Source organism: Sarcophilus harrisii, chromosome 1, assembly GCF_902635505.1.
Source record: "Sarcophilus harrisii chromosome 1, mSarHar1.11, whole genome shotgun sequence".
In the NCBI taxonomy this organism is placed as follows: Eukaryota; Metazoa; Chordata; class Mammalia; order Dasyuromorphia; family Dasyuridae; genus Sarcophilus; species Sarcophilus harrisii.
Genome location: NC_045426.1, coordinates 134,687,212 through 134,700,379, shown reverse-complemented (window position 1 = coordinate 134,700,379; position 13,168 = coordinate 134,687,212).

The window sequence follows — 13,168 nt, the reverse complement described above, 5'->3', positions numbered from 1 at the left end:
CCACAAAATGCTATTATTAATTATTGATACATAAAGGACATCTTTATATTTGACTACTTTGAGAATATATCCCTAACAATAGGTTCTCTGGCTCAAATATGAATTTTTCTCATTAGCAATTTGAATTAGGTTTTCATATATAATGAATTTGCAATTGGCTTGATTATGTGTAATTCTTTTGAAAACTATATATCATTTAACTATTTATATAAATAACTTAATTTTGTAGATTTGTATAAATTCTTATCAAAATCTACAGATGGAAGAATTTTATCAAATATATCCATTAAAAAGATTTTATTTACTAGTTCATGTATTTTCTTTTTATTGTAATTGTCTTTATTTGGGCAAAAATCTTTTTATAATAATAATCATAACAGTTGATTTATATAGCACTTTAACATCTCCAAAGTTCTTTATGTATATATAATTTACCTATATTATCTGAGTTGATCCTACAATAATTCTGAAAGGACGGTTTCATTATTACCCCTATTTACAAATGGGAAAATAGAAGCTGACAGAGGTTGTGACTCATTAAGGATCATACAGTTAAAGAAAACTATTTTTTCTTTAATAATACTATGTCATAGATGATTTCAAATTTATCTCCTACCAAAAGCAATAGCCTTTCATTCTTTTTTAACACTTTCATATTGTGACTTTTTATTTTTAGTTTATTTCTTTTTTTATATCACCTATACTTCCCACTAGTTCTATATACTTCCCAAGGAGCTGTCCCTTATAAGAGAAAATAAAAAAGGGGAAAATCCAATTCATCAATACTAACAAAAAAAAATTGAACTTATATATATTGTTCTATACTCATTATTTCCCACTTTTGCAAAGGGGCCAAGCTTGTGCACTTTGTTGTGTTTGGATTTGACTATTTTGTTGTAATTCTTTCCATTTATATTGTTGCTTACTTCACTTTGCAAGAATTCATATATAGCCTTTCCATGCTTTTTTATATTCACCATAGTCATCATTTCTTATAGAGAAGTAATATTTATTTAGACTTTATTATGCCACATAGTGTAAATGCTAATCAAAACCTATTTTACTATCTAGTTTTTTCAGGAAACTAGATAATTTTTCTGAAAAGATTAATATGGATTTCCAAACACATTTTATGAAACCAAATAAGTGATGTTATTGTTTGAAGAATTGGTGTTTTGGATGAATTAATGAATATTGTTGGAGTGGCTTTGGGAGATGAGTGAATTATTCTTGATTTTAATTTGTCTACCCATATAGCCTAAAGCTAAGTAGTTGTGGGCATGCAATCTTTTGCCTAATTAAAAAAAATGTTCCTCAAACGTCATTTTTACCCAAGCAGGGGATATTTTTCATGATGTCATGTATGTGATAGAAGACTTCTAACTGATGAAGAGAATACTCAATATGGTCCAAGTTGTTTAAGGATTGGAATTGGCCGTAAAGCTTCACTGGGAAGAGAGAAAAGGACTTTGGAAACTGCAGACATATTGGGGGAAACTGGATCCTCAATATGTCCCTGATTTTCAATTTGCTTCTCTGTTGATTTTCCTTTTTCTTTATTTTAGAACTTCTCTTTTTGTTGAACTAAGATTTTTATCTTGCTGCCATGTAAAGAGCCCATTCCTTCTTGAATGTTTACTAGTATGTTCTAATTTGAAAATTTTCTCCAGTTTTGTTTGCTGTTTTGTTTGAATAAATGAGTTTATTAAGTATTTGCATTTTGTGCATTTTTTAATATAAATATTTGATAGGAATGAGTTAAGCTACAAATGAGGGAAGTGGTTTTTGTTTTTAATTATATCAGCACCTCTAGAGTAGCAATATTTAAGGGGGCAGACAGAATTCAAAGCTGATCTACTTCTTGTAGATAAGGGAAGAGAAAGAATAATCTAATAGCCATGACTCTTCTATTTTCAAGGTGGAAATCAATTTCTCTTCAACATGATCTAGACATCAGACCATATCCATATTTACCATCATGAGTCATAATTAGACAATCCATGTATCTTTCATTCCTAAAGTCCTGGTACCCATGGGATGTTAAAGAGTAAGAGAAGGCCTTCATCATGTTGAACTGATTGTTTTTGGAAATTTTATTTGAAAATATGGAGAAGAGTTAAACAGGACAAAACAGTGTGAGCAGATTGAGAACTATGCCATTGATCCTCTCTAGTTGTATGAGTCCAGTCAAAGCTGTAAGTAGTACTATCAGTACCAAACATTTGTGCTTAGAAGAAATTGCCATTGACTTACTCAGACACTGCCTGGAGAAAGAAAGAAAGAAAGAAAAAAGGAAATTAATTAAGAAAGAAAGAAAGAAGGAAAAAAAGAAGGAAGGAAAGGAAGGAAGGAAGGAAGGAAGGAAGAAAGAAAAAGAAAGAAAGAAAGAAGGAAAAAGAAAGAAAGAAAGAAAGAAAGGAAGGAAGGAAGGAAGGAAGGAAGGAAGGAAGGAAGGAAGGAAGGAAGGAAGGAAGGAAGGAAGGAAGGAAGGAAGGAAGGAAGGAATCGGGCACCAGGCTAATCATTGTGTGTGGGGAGGAGACAGAAAGCAGCAATACACTGAACAAATATCTGCACTTTTAGTTCAGAGGCTGGGAATTTATTTACTCTAAGATATTAGAAGACTTACAGAGTGGAGTAAATATTCAAAGGAACTTCATAATCCCAGAAATTTAGGGAAGTCACACTTCCACACTCCAAGAAGAAAAAAAATCATGTGTTGTCTTAACTGTGGGCAATGATTTTGAATAAATAAAATTAAATCTTGGTGGAATATCTGATACCTTTTATTACTGTCAATTTTTTTTGAGACCGTTGCACTTGGTTAGGTAATTCCATATGGGGTCAGGACCTATTGTTTAAGAAGCTTTAGCATAATGGATAGAGAATCAGGAACACCTGAATTCAAATCTTGCTTTGTGTGATTTTGGTCAAGTTCTTTACTCTCTCTGAGCTCATATTCCTCATCTGTTAAATGGTATAATTACACTACTTTACTAACATTTATTAAGTTGTTGTAAGGATAGTTGAAAAGGAAGGGGGAAAGGAAGGAAAAAAAAAACAGAAAGGAAGGAAGAAAATACAAATACAAGAATTTGATTTTCTCAAATCTGTACAAAATCCTTAATCATATTTAAAAGTAACAGAGAAAAACATTTGTACTGAGTTTTTAAAATAATGAATTTAAAAAAGTTAACAAAATTAACTTTTAAAAGAATTTTATAATTATTTCATTATTTATAATAAAGGCAAACATTTTTTATATATTGATTTTTTTCTAATGGCATTAAAAAAACATTAATTTGATTGTTGATAATACCCAAATCAAACTTTTCTTTGGGCAGGTCCTATCTAAAAATTTGCAAATGGGCTGACTTATTTGTGATTAGGCCTGAACATGGGTAATAATACAGTGGTTGAATAATATCTAATTTGGTGCTGCTGCTGCTGCAAAGGCCACTCACTGTTTAAACCTTAGCTTTCTCCACTGACAATGAAAAACAAGGAGTGGTTACCCTGTGCTGTTACTTACTCTGCACTGCCAGAGATATCTGGGGTTGGCCAGAATCTTCCCAAACTTCCTGTTTTGACCCAACTCCTTTCCCTATTTATTATTTTCTTTGTGTTCTCCACATTACAGGAAATCCAGTCCTTAGTACGTTCCTACCCAGGGGTGAGGAGTCACTAATTAAATTTAATAATCAAACATTCTCAGATCTGTAAAGATCTTTAAGAAAAATATTTTCAGACTTTGTTCTTGTCTAAGCTGAGTTGCTGTTCCCAGCTCTTCCTTGCCCACTGTTCTCATTTATTTCATTCACTTTGAAAATGTCCCCTACTTCCCACTTTGAATCCCATTTTTCCTGTATGGGACAACCTTCCAACCTCCTAGAAAAGCAAGCTGGCTGACTGCAAACTGATGTTCAAACATAATAACCATTCAGCTGCATGCACTTAAACTTCTTAGAAAATAATATATTCCTGGCTTTATGCACACAAAAGGAGAGAGAGAAACTATGTCTATTAGTAAGATTATTCACACTAAAAAGCAATTGAAAAAGATTCAGAACACGGAGAAACAAATTTTTATCTTTATCTACACAATAGCCTTAATCTCAAATTTTTATAGGATCAGGTATCTGGAAGTGGAGAAAACTCAGGGGTTATCTAGCCCAATGTCCTTATTGTATGGAAACTGAGGCTATCACAAGTGGTTTAGAAAAGAAACCACAGGTCTAGCTAGGTTTCAAATGGTTTCAAGGGGATTCCTTTGGTGTCTGGGTTGGATTATACTCCCAACTCTCTTTACCAACCAACTCTCAGTTCTGTAATATGTAAGTGTATCACTCTGTATATACAAATATCTGTTATTGTTCAGTCATTTCAGTCATATCTGCTTCTTTGTGACCCCACTTGGGGTTTTCTTGGCAAAGATATTGGAGTGGTTTGCCATTTCCTTCTCCAACTCATTTTACAGATGAGGAAACTGAGGCAAAACTGCTATGAATCATTGACATAATGCCTTAATTGAAGCTCTTTTCACTTCTTGTCTAGATTATTATGACAGTATCTTTATCAGTCTTGGTAACTGAAGGCTCTCTACGTTGTATTGCATTCCTCCACACAGTTATCAAACTTATTATCCTTAAACACTCAAATTCTAGTGATTTCCTTTTGCTAAAATAAATTCCAACCTTAAAAGCCTTTTAAAAAAAGAAAGAAACTGAGGCATTTAGGGTCACATAGCTAGTAAGAGTATAAGACTCTTTAAATCGGTACAAAATGCAAAGCAGGTAGTTATCTGCATTTGTAGAGGTAGTTTCCTCAAATTAATCAGGGGTCCTTAAACTTTTTAAATAGGGGGCCAGTTCACTGTCCCGCAGACTGTTGGAGGGCTGGATTATAGTAAAAACAAAAACTTTAAATAAAGAAACTTCATAGTCCTGGGTGAAGAGGATAAACATTCTCAGCTGCTGCATCTGGCCCGCGGGCCATAGTTTGAAGACCCCTGCTAGTGACAGCACTTGTGATTTCATCGTCTTCACAACAACTCTTAGAGATGGGTACTACTATTATTTCCATTTTACAGATGCAGATATTGAGGTAGACAAAGTTAAACTTTGTTACCTCATATCAAGGAAGACTGTCCCAGTATGAGGAATGACAGGTCTAGTTTCAAGGTTAAATGCAGTAAGTTGAAAAGATGGGAGCTAGATATAATGGGAAAATATCAACCATTTTGAGGTAGAGGATAGAGTACAGGACTTAGAGCTGGGAAGATGGCTTCCGATTCTAGCTGTGCTATTTACCACCTGGGCAGTTTTTTAAATTTCTCTGGTCTCATTTCCTTCATCAAATGTGGGTGTTTTAAACAGATAATTTCTCAAATTCTTTCCTGGTCTAAATCTATAAACTGTGATCACGTGATGAAATCCCAGGGGTGGTACCTTTTGCTGTTGATCACATTCATTGCCAAGTCCATTGCCACTCATGTGAACTCTCAGGACCTTACCTTTCTATGTCCTCTAGATTTTAAGCTTGATTTGACGTCAAACTGTACACCAGAAAGTCCCTTTAGATGCCAAGAGCTCACTCTCTTGATTTGTTACATGCAGATGTTTCTTTGAAATAGTTTCTATTCTCTCTTCAATTCCCAACTGCTTGCTTTTTGAACTTAACTAATTCAAGCCCAGTTTCCTTTATTGTTTAGTAATAAAATCCTTTTCTCCTTATTTCTCATATTTTCCCCTACTCCAAGATGTCTTGCATTCAACCATTTACTCACTGTACTGCTCCCTCCTAGTAAATTCCAGGGTCTCATGATGAACACTTAAAAACTTAGGTATTTTTCATTCAATGTACAAAGTACAAAGTATAAAGTACAATGTACAAAGTATAATGACTCCACACTATAACCCCCTATGCAATAGTACATCATTAAAATCAAGATTTTACAGGAGTCAACAAGAAACAAAACTATGAAATGAAATAGGTGGAACCCAATATATTTCAAACTTTAGGAGATTTTAATCTCTTCATTGACATATTGTTAGAAAAATAGTGGAGGAATTTCTTAGCCTAGAATGCACAGGCTCCAAAGATCTGTCAACTTGGATGGGGAAAAAATGGTATAATTGTTTCATTATAAACTGCTTTCCTTTGTAATTCTATATACTTTATTTTATTCATTTAAAAATGTGATTCTTGGAAAAGATCTATAGACCTTTGTTGATGACCAAAGGGGTCCATGATCTTCAAATGCTAAGATTCCATGCTCTAGAATAAGGCTCTTCAGAAGTAAGAAGTTTTGATGTAATGCAATGGAACAAAGTGAAACAAGTCTTTAATGACTGGATTTAAAATTAATATCAATCTCTAAACTGAAGTATTATAATTGCCTTCTAAAAGGTCCATATTATATTTCATCTTCCACACAATGATCAAAATAATTTTCCTTAAACATTCTAATTCCAGTGGTTTTCTTTTGACTTGGTTAAATAAATTCTAAACTTTAAAAACTTAAAAAAAAAGAAAGAAATTGAGGATTAAATGACTTGTCCAGGGTCACACAGCTAGTAAGTCTCTAAGTAAGTCATTACAAAGCAGGTGGATATTTTCATCTGCAGAGGTAGTTTCCTCACTTGGAAGTTCCCTATACTCTTTAATTCATTGTCTATGAATCTGCCCAGGTGATATTCTTTTTGATATCTATTTGTTTGTTGCAGCAAGTGATATTCTTAAAGTGGAAGTCCACTCATGGCACTCCTCTTCTCCATGAGCTTCAGTTGCTCCCTATTGCCTCTAGACAGAATTTCATAATGACAGCACTGTTTAAATTTAAAGTTCTTTCCAATCCGTTTACCACTAGCTTTCTTGACTGGAATTTTACATTTCTCTCCCTCACATTGTCCTATTTCTAGTCATAATGGTTTCCTTGCTTTTCAGTTTTCCAATTCCTATCTCTGTGCATATAACAGGTTATATCCACCATGCTTAGGGTAGCTCTCTCTTGGTATCTTTGGTTCCCTTTTAGGATCATATTAAGTGCTGTCACCTGCAAGTAGTTTTTCTTGATTTTTTTTCATGCTGTTCCTATCCTGAAATTACTTTATACTTCTTTTGCATATGTATTTTGGATGTGTCAATTGTCTTCAAGGAGTTTATGGTCTATTGGAGGAAAACAACATGACTATACATATTTTAATTTTTTTCTTTTCTTCTCAATGAATAAGGAAGAGTGAGGGAGAAAAGAGAGAATTTGGAACTCAAAGTAAAGCAAAAATGAATTTAAAGCCCACAAAATATCTGGTTCCTTAATAAATGTTCATTGAATTGAATTGGAGAACATGAAAACTGCTATTGTGGATCAGAACACAGGCTATTTGCATCACATTCTGTCTCTGAAAGTGATCACAGGAGACACATTGTGTGAGAGTTAATATTGTCCTTGATGTCAACTTCAAAGCAGGTAAGGAATGCAGTCTCAAACCCTCTTATGTTTCTCATAGCCTTCTATGAATCTATCCTCCATAATTTACTTCAACCTTCTGGGAAGCTTCCTTTATTTCTTACTGTTGCTTCTTGTTGTGGGAACAGTGGCCCTGTGCTTATTAGCTGTATCGTAAAACAGGAGTAGTTTTTATTTATATGCAATTAACTTCTTTCTCAGTGCAAGGGTCCCACCAGTTTTTAAATGTAGTTAGATTTTCTAAGTGTATGTTTTCCCTATGTGTAAGCTTCATAAATTTGTAAACTTTGATCTCAGTCGCTTGTTAAATATTCTTCATTCTATAATGAGTCCTAATTCTTCTGGGTTAATCTTATTTTAAAACACCCTCAAATTCTCCATTCTTTTGATGAGTTTAATAACCTCATTATTAATACCAAATCAGACATTTAATTTTGTCTAATAAGAAACCACATGTTACTTCTTTTGATTCATACAACAATCTTATGAGGTAAGTACTACAGATAGGTATGATTATATTTAAAAAATTTTTTTAACAATTAAGATTTTTTTCATTCTGATATTAACAGATCCCCACAAAATGAGCATTTACAAATATAATAGGACTGATAAAAGGACAGAATTGCAACTTTCCATTATGGACAGCTTTTCTTTTTTGAGAATAAATTCAATATGTAACTTTTAAAGCATTTTGCTTTTCTGATTCCTTCTGGTAGAAGTATTATTATCTCCATTTTACAGATGCAGCTTAAATGTAAGTTCTTAGATGGGAGTGTCTAACTAATTTCCCTCAAGGAGCACCTTTTTCATGTGATTGATTACTGATTCCAGAACTTTGACTGTGGAGTAATTTGTCAGGGTTATGATCTTGCAAGAAGCCAGATTTTTTTTTTTTTGGATTAATCAAATCTAGTTCTTAAGAGCTTTTAATTTCTACCTGATGGTTTAAATAAATAAATGATCATTAGTAAACAGATAACAAGTGGGAATGTAACTATTTTATGATATAGGGAATTATCAACAATTACATTAGCTAACATACTCGGTATAATGTCACAGGTGGGTTTTAGCTTCCATTATCAATTAGAGTAAGCCTTGCACCTCAGGAGGATTCCCTTGGGACAAGTGGCAGCTGCTATGCCATTTGTGAGGGGGAAAGTGCTTTAAGGAAATCAGATGCAGGAAAATTCAGATTTATGAATCAAAGGATTAACTGAAAGAGTGCAAAAGTATTCTCTTTACAGTAGCACTAAATGCAGGATTAGTATAAATCATGAACTTTAATCCAGTTTTAAAAAGCCACAGTGTTACAGCTAGTAATGGACCTTACCGATGGTCTAGTACTCAAACCCCTTTATATTACAAATGAGGAAAGTTAGCTCAAGAAAAGTGATGAAATGTGTCCAAGATGATACAGCTAATCAGTTATAGAGGTAGGAAGCTAACTCAGTTGCACCAACATTTTAGCCAAAAGCTCTATTTGATTTAAAAAATATCAAAGTTCCTTACTAATTGTCAATTAACCTTTTCTGGACAGGAGTTGTGGTTTAAACTTCTGTGTTTCTCCAGAACCTAGTGAAGTATTCTGAACAGATAGGGCGCCTACTAAATATCTATTGATGATAAGGAGAATTTATGTCAATTACATAAAGCAAGACCTCCCCCCCCCCCCCCCCCCCCCCCCGGGAAACCATTTGGGTCAATCATGTCTTCTTTTAAGGTTGCATTAAGGTTGTGTAGATATTCAGGGGGCAGGAAAGGAGAAAAGTTTCTATTTTTTAACCTTTTTGCAATTCTAATATTCTTTGTTTTTCATATTTTCCTTTTAATAATGGAACTAAACTGTCCTCGAATTTGTAAAGCAATTTTAAACTTTTTAGATTCAATCCAATCTGGTTTAAAATACCAGAAAGTTGCAGGGTATTATGTTACTGCTCAATCCACATATCCATTAGTCAATTAGCAAGCATTTAAAAAAATATCTTTTTATTTTTCAAAATCATGAAAAGATATTTTTCAATATTCACCCTTGCAAAACCTTGTGTTCTAATTTTTTCTCCCTACCTGCTCCCCTTCCCCTCATCCCTGAATAGCAAATAATCCAATATAGATTAAACATGTGCAATTTTTCTAAACATATTTCCATATTTATCTTGCTGCACAAGAAAAATCAGCTCAAAAGGAGAAAAAATAAGAAGGAAAAAAACAAGCAAACTACAAAAAAAGATGAATATACTATGCTGTGATCCAAATTCAGTCTTCATGGTTTTCTCTATAAATGGGGATGGTTCTTTCCACCACAAATCTATTGGAATTGCCTTAAATCAACCTCATTGTTGAAAAGAGCCAAGTCTATCACAGTTGATCATCACATAATCTTGTTGCTGTGTAGAATTGGTTCTAGTCACCTCATTTAACATCAGTTCATGTAAATCTTTCCAGACTTATCTAAAATCAGTCTGCTCATCATTTCATATAGAACAATAATATTTCCTTTTATTCACATATCATAACTTCAGCCATTCTCCAACTGGTGGGTATCCTCTCAGTTTCCAATTCCAAGCCACTACAAAAAAAGGTTCAACAAGTATTTCTTAAGCATCTGACATGTACCAGGCATTGTACTAGATACTAGGTGGGGGGAAGACAAAAAGTTTAAAACCTTTTCTTCTTTTATTGCTATAGTTAATATTTTTAGTACTACACTGAATACTAGCTGAATATTGAATAAAGCATCCTTACCTTGCCGCTGGTTTTACTGGGAAGGTTTCTAGCTTATCTCCATTATAGATAACACTTACTTAAAGCTTAAAACTGGGGCAACTAGGTGGCACAGTGGGTAGAAGTCAGGATTGGAGTCAGGAGGACTGGCCTCAGATACTTAATAGCTCTACACTCACTAGACCCTGAACAAGTTACTTAATTCCATTGCTTCCCCCCCGCCCCCCCCCCCAAAAAAAAGAGATCCTCAACTGCACTAAGACTTTGGGACTCTCTCTCTCTCTCTCTCTCTCTCTCTCTCTCTCTCTCTCTCTCTCTCTTTCTCTTTCTCTCTCTCTCACACACACATACACACACACTAATCTAGGGAAAAAAAAGAAGGTATCAACATCTAGGTGTAGAGATAGGGAATAGGAAATACCTTTTGTAGAATTAATTCTTGAATTAAATCTCAAAAGCAACCAGGGATGCCAAGATGTAGAGAAGTAAGATGAAAGTTAATTTTAGGCATGGAGGATAATGTGGACAGAGAAACCAAGACAGTCAAGGGAAGGATCCTTTCACTAGAGTATGGAACATAGTGGCAAGAAGTATAAGATAAGGATGCAAAGGTAGGCGGGGGTCAAATTGCAGAGGATCTTGAATTCCAGCCTGAAGATTTTCCCAGAAGCAGAGTAGTAGTAGTAGTAGTAGTAGTAGTAGTAATATTTATTGTTATAGTAGAAGAAGAGGAAGAAGAAGCAAAAGGAGAAGGAGGGGAAGGAAGAGGAGGAGGAGAAGGAGGAGGAAAAGATTGGGAAGGGAAAGGGAAAAGAAAGAGAAGGAGGAGGAGGGGGAGTAGGAAGAGAAGGGAGAGGAGGAGAAGAAGGAGAAAAAGTAGAAGTTAGTAATAGTAATAGTAGTAGTAGTAATGGTAGTGGTGATAGTAGTAGTAGTAATGGTAGTGGTGATAGTAGTAGTAGTAGTAGTAGTAGTAGTAGTAGTAGTAGTAGTAGTAGTAAAATTGACATAAGAAGATATGGATTTTCATTTTAGTTCTGCCACTTATAGGGTGCTTGACCTCAGGCATATCATTTTCCTTAGTTTTCTTAACTGTAGAGCAGGAGTGATAACAATCCTTAATGGCCTATCTCATAAGGTTGTTGTGAGGGAAATCTTTTATAAATCTAACACATTATATAAATATGATGCTATCATTATAAATCTTAGACCAAGAAGACTTCAGAGTAGAGTCCATCTACTTCAACCCTTCCTAAAACATAAATTGTCTCCATAGCATCCTCTATAGTTATCTAGCTCTGCTGGAAGGTCTGCAGTGATAGCACTATTAAGACTTCATTTAGTAGGCAGCGGTTTGTAACATGTGAATGACCTCATCCTTAGGATCATGAATTGTAAGAAGATTACTCTGGCTGTTGGGTACAGGATGAGTTGGATAATGAGGAGACTGAAAGAAGAGAAACTAGGTAGAAGGCTACTATAAGAGTCTGGATAATGAGGCTTTAACTTATCATAACTAGTGTTGCCAGTATGAAAGGAAAGAACAGAATAGATACAGAAAATATTGGAGAGAGAACAGACAGAGAGGACCTGGCAAGGAGAAGATGATGGCTGAGGAAGACTAAGTTGAAGAGGACTCAAAAGTTTTAAATCTGGATGTTTGTGAAACAGTGGTGCCATCAACAGAAACAGGTGAAGAGTGGGGATGGCAAAGTAGAGAGAGAGAAAACAGGTGTACATCTTTGGAACTCCAAGTGGAAAGGTCCACCAGGTGACTGGGAATATGAGTCTGGAGCTAACCCACAGGGCCTCATTTGCACCAAAGTGAAGGTTTAAAGCTTTGACTGAGGTCAGGAGGCAAAGTGATTTCATATCCACAATCTCATTTAATCTTTACAACAACTATAAGGCAGGTCAGGTCAGATTTATTACTTCTATTTTTCAGACGAGGTATAACATAGGTAGAGTGTTGGAAAAGTAAGGGAGGGTAGGGATGGGAGCTCAGAAGTTCAAGGAAAGGACAGAGCCATTAATTAGACTAAATTTCCCCCATTACTATGAAAAGCTTAAAAAAGTTATTTTATGAATCTAGGAAGAAAATCTCCTGTCTCCACCTTGTTTAATTTGAAAGGGCACAGAAACTTTCTTCTTCACCCCTCACATCCCTAAAGTTACCAAGTCCTGTCAACTCTACATCTGTTGTCTCTGCTCCTTCTTTTTCCTATTCCCACTGTAGTAGGGCCCACCTGTATAAGAATTCTTAGTAGGTCCTCTCATTTCTGTTGTCTTCCCTTCTCAGCTATCACACCACTGTCAGGCTTACCTTCCTTATGCACAAGTGTGTCTGTATTACTTTTTTGCTGATAATCTAAGTGGTTCCTTATGTCAGTGATGATTGAGCAAAGTTCAAACACCTTCCCCTGGCATTCAAGGGCCTCATCCTCAACCTGGCACTTCCTTATGTTTCCAGTTTTATTTACTAGTCAAAATGAATTGTCTCTACCATATAATTTTGGGATTTTTCCTTAGAGGGTCATGGTTTTTCTCAGACTGTTCCTTATGCCTTTAAGGTCCCTTCTCTTTTCAGGTCCTATGCATCCTGCAAAGCCCAGTTCATAGGGCATCTCCTCCAGGACCCATCCCATCATCTCCTCCCAAGCAAATGAGTGCCAACCTTCCTTCCCTTAGACTTCACGTGGCACCATTGTGCTTCTCTGCAGTACTTATGTATTTTCATTCTGGGGAACAATTAATTTTTAAAATTTGTTTTTTTATATATATTGGTTTATGAATTATGTTGTCACAGAAAAAAATCCGAGCAAACAGGAAAAAGCATGGGAGAAATAAAAAAAAAAAACACAGAAAAAAGAAGTGAATATAGAATGTGTTGATTTATATTGTCTCTTTAATTCTTTTTCTGGAGGCAGATGGCATTTTCTGTCCAAAGTCTATTGGGATTCCTTTGGATCATTGAACTAC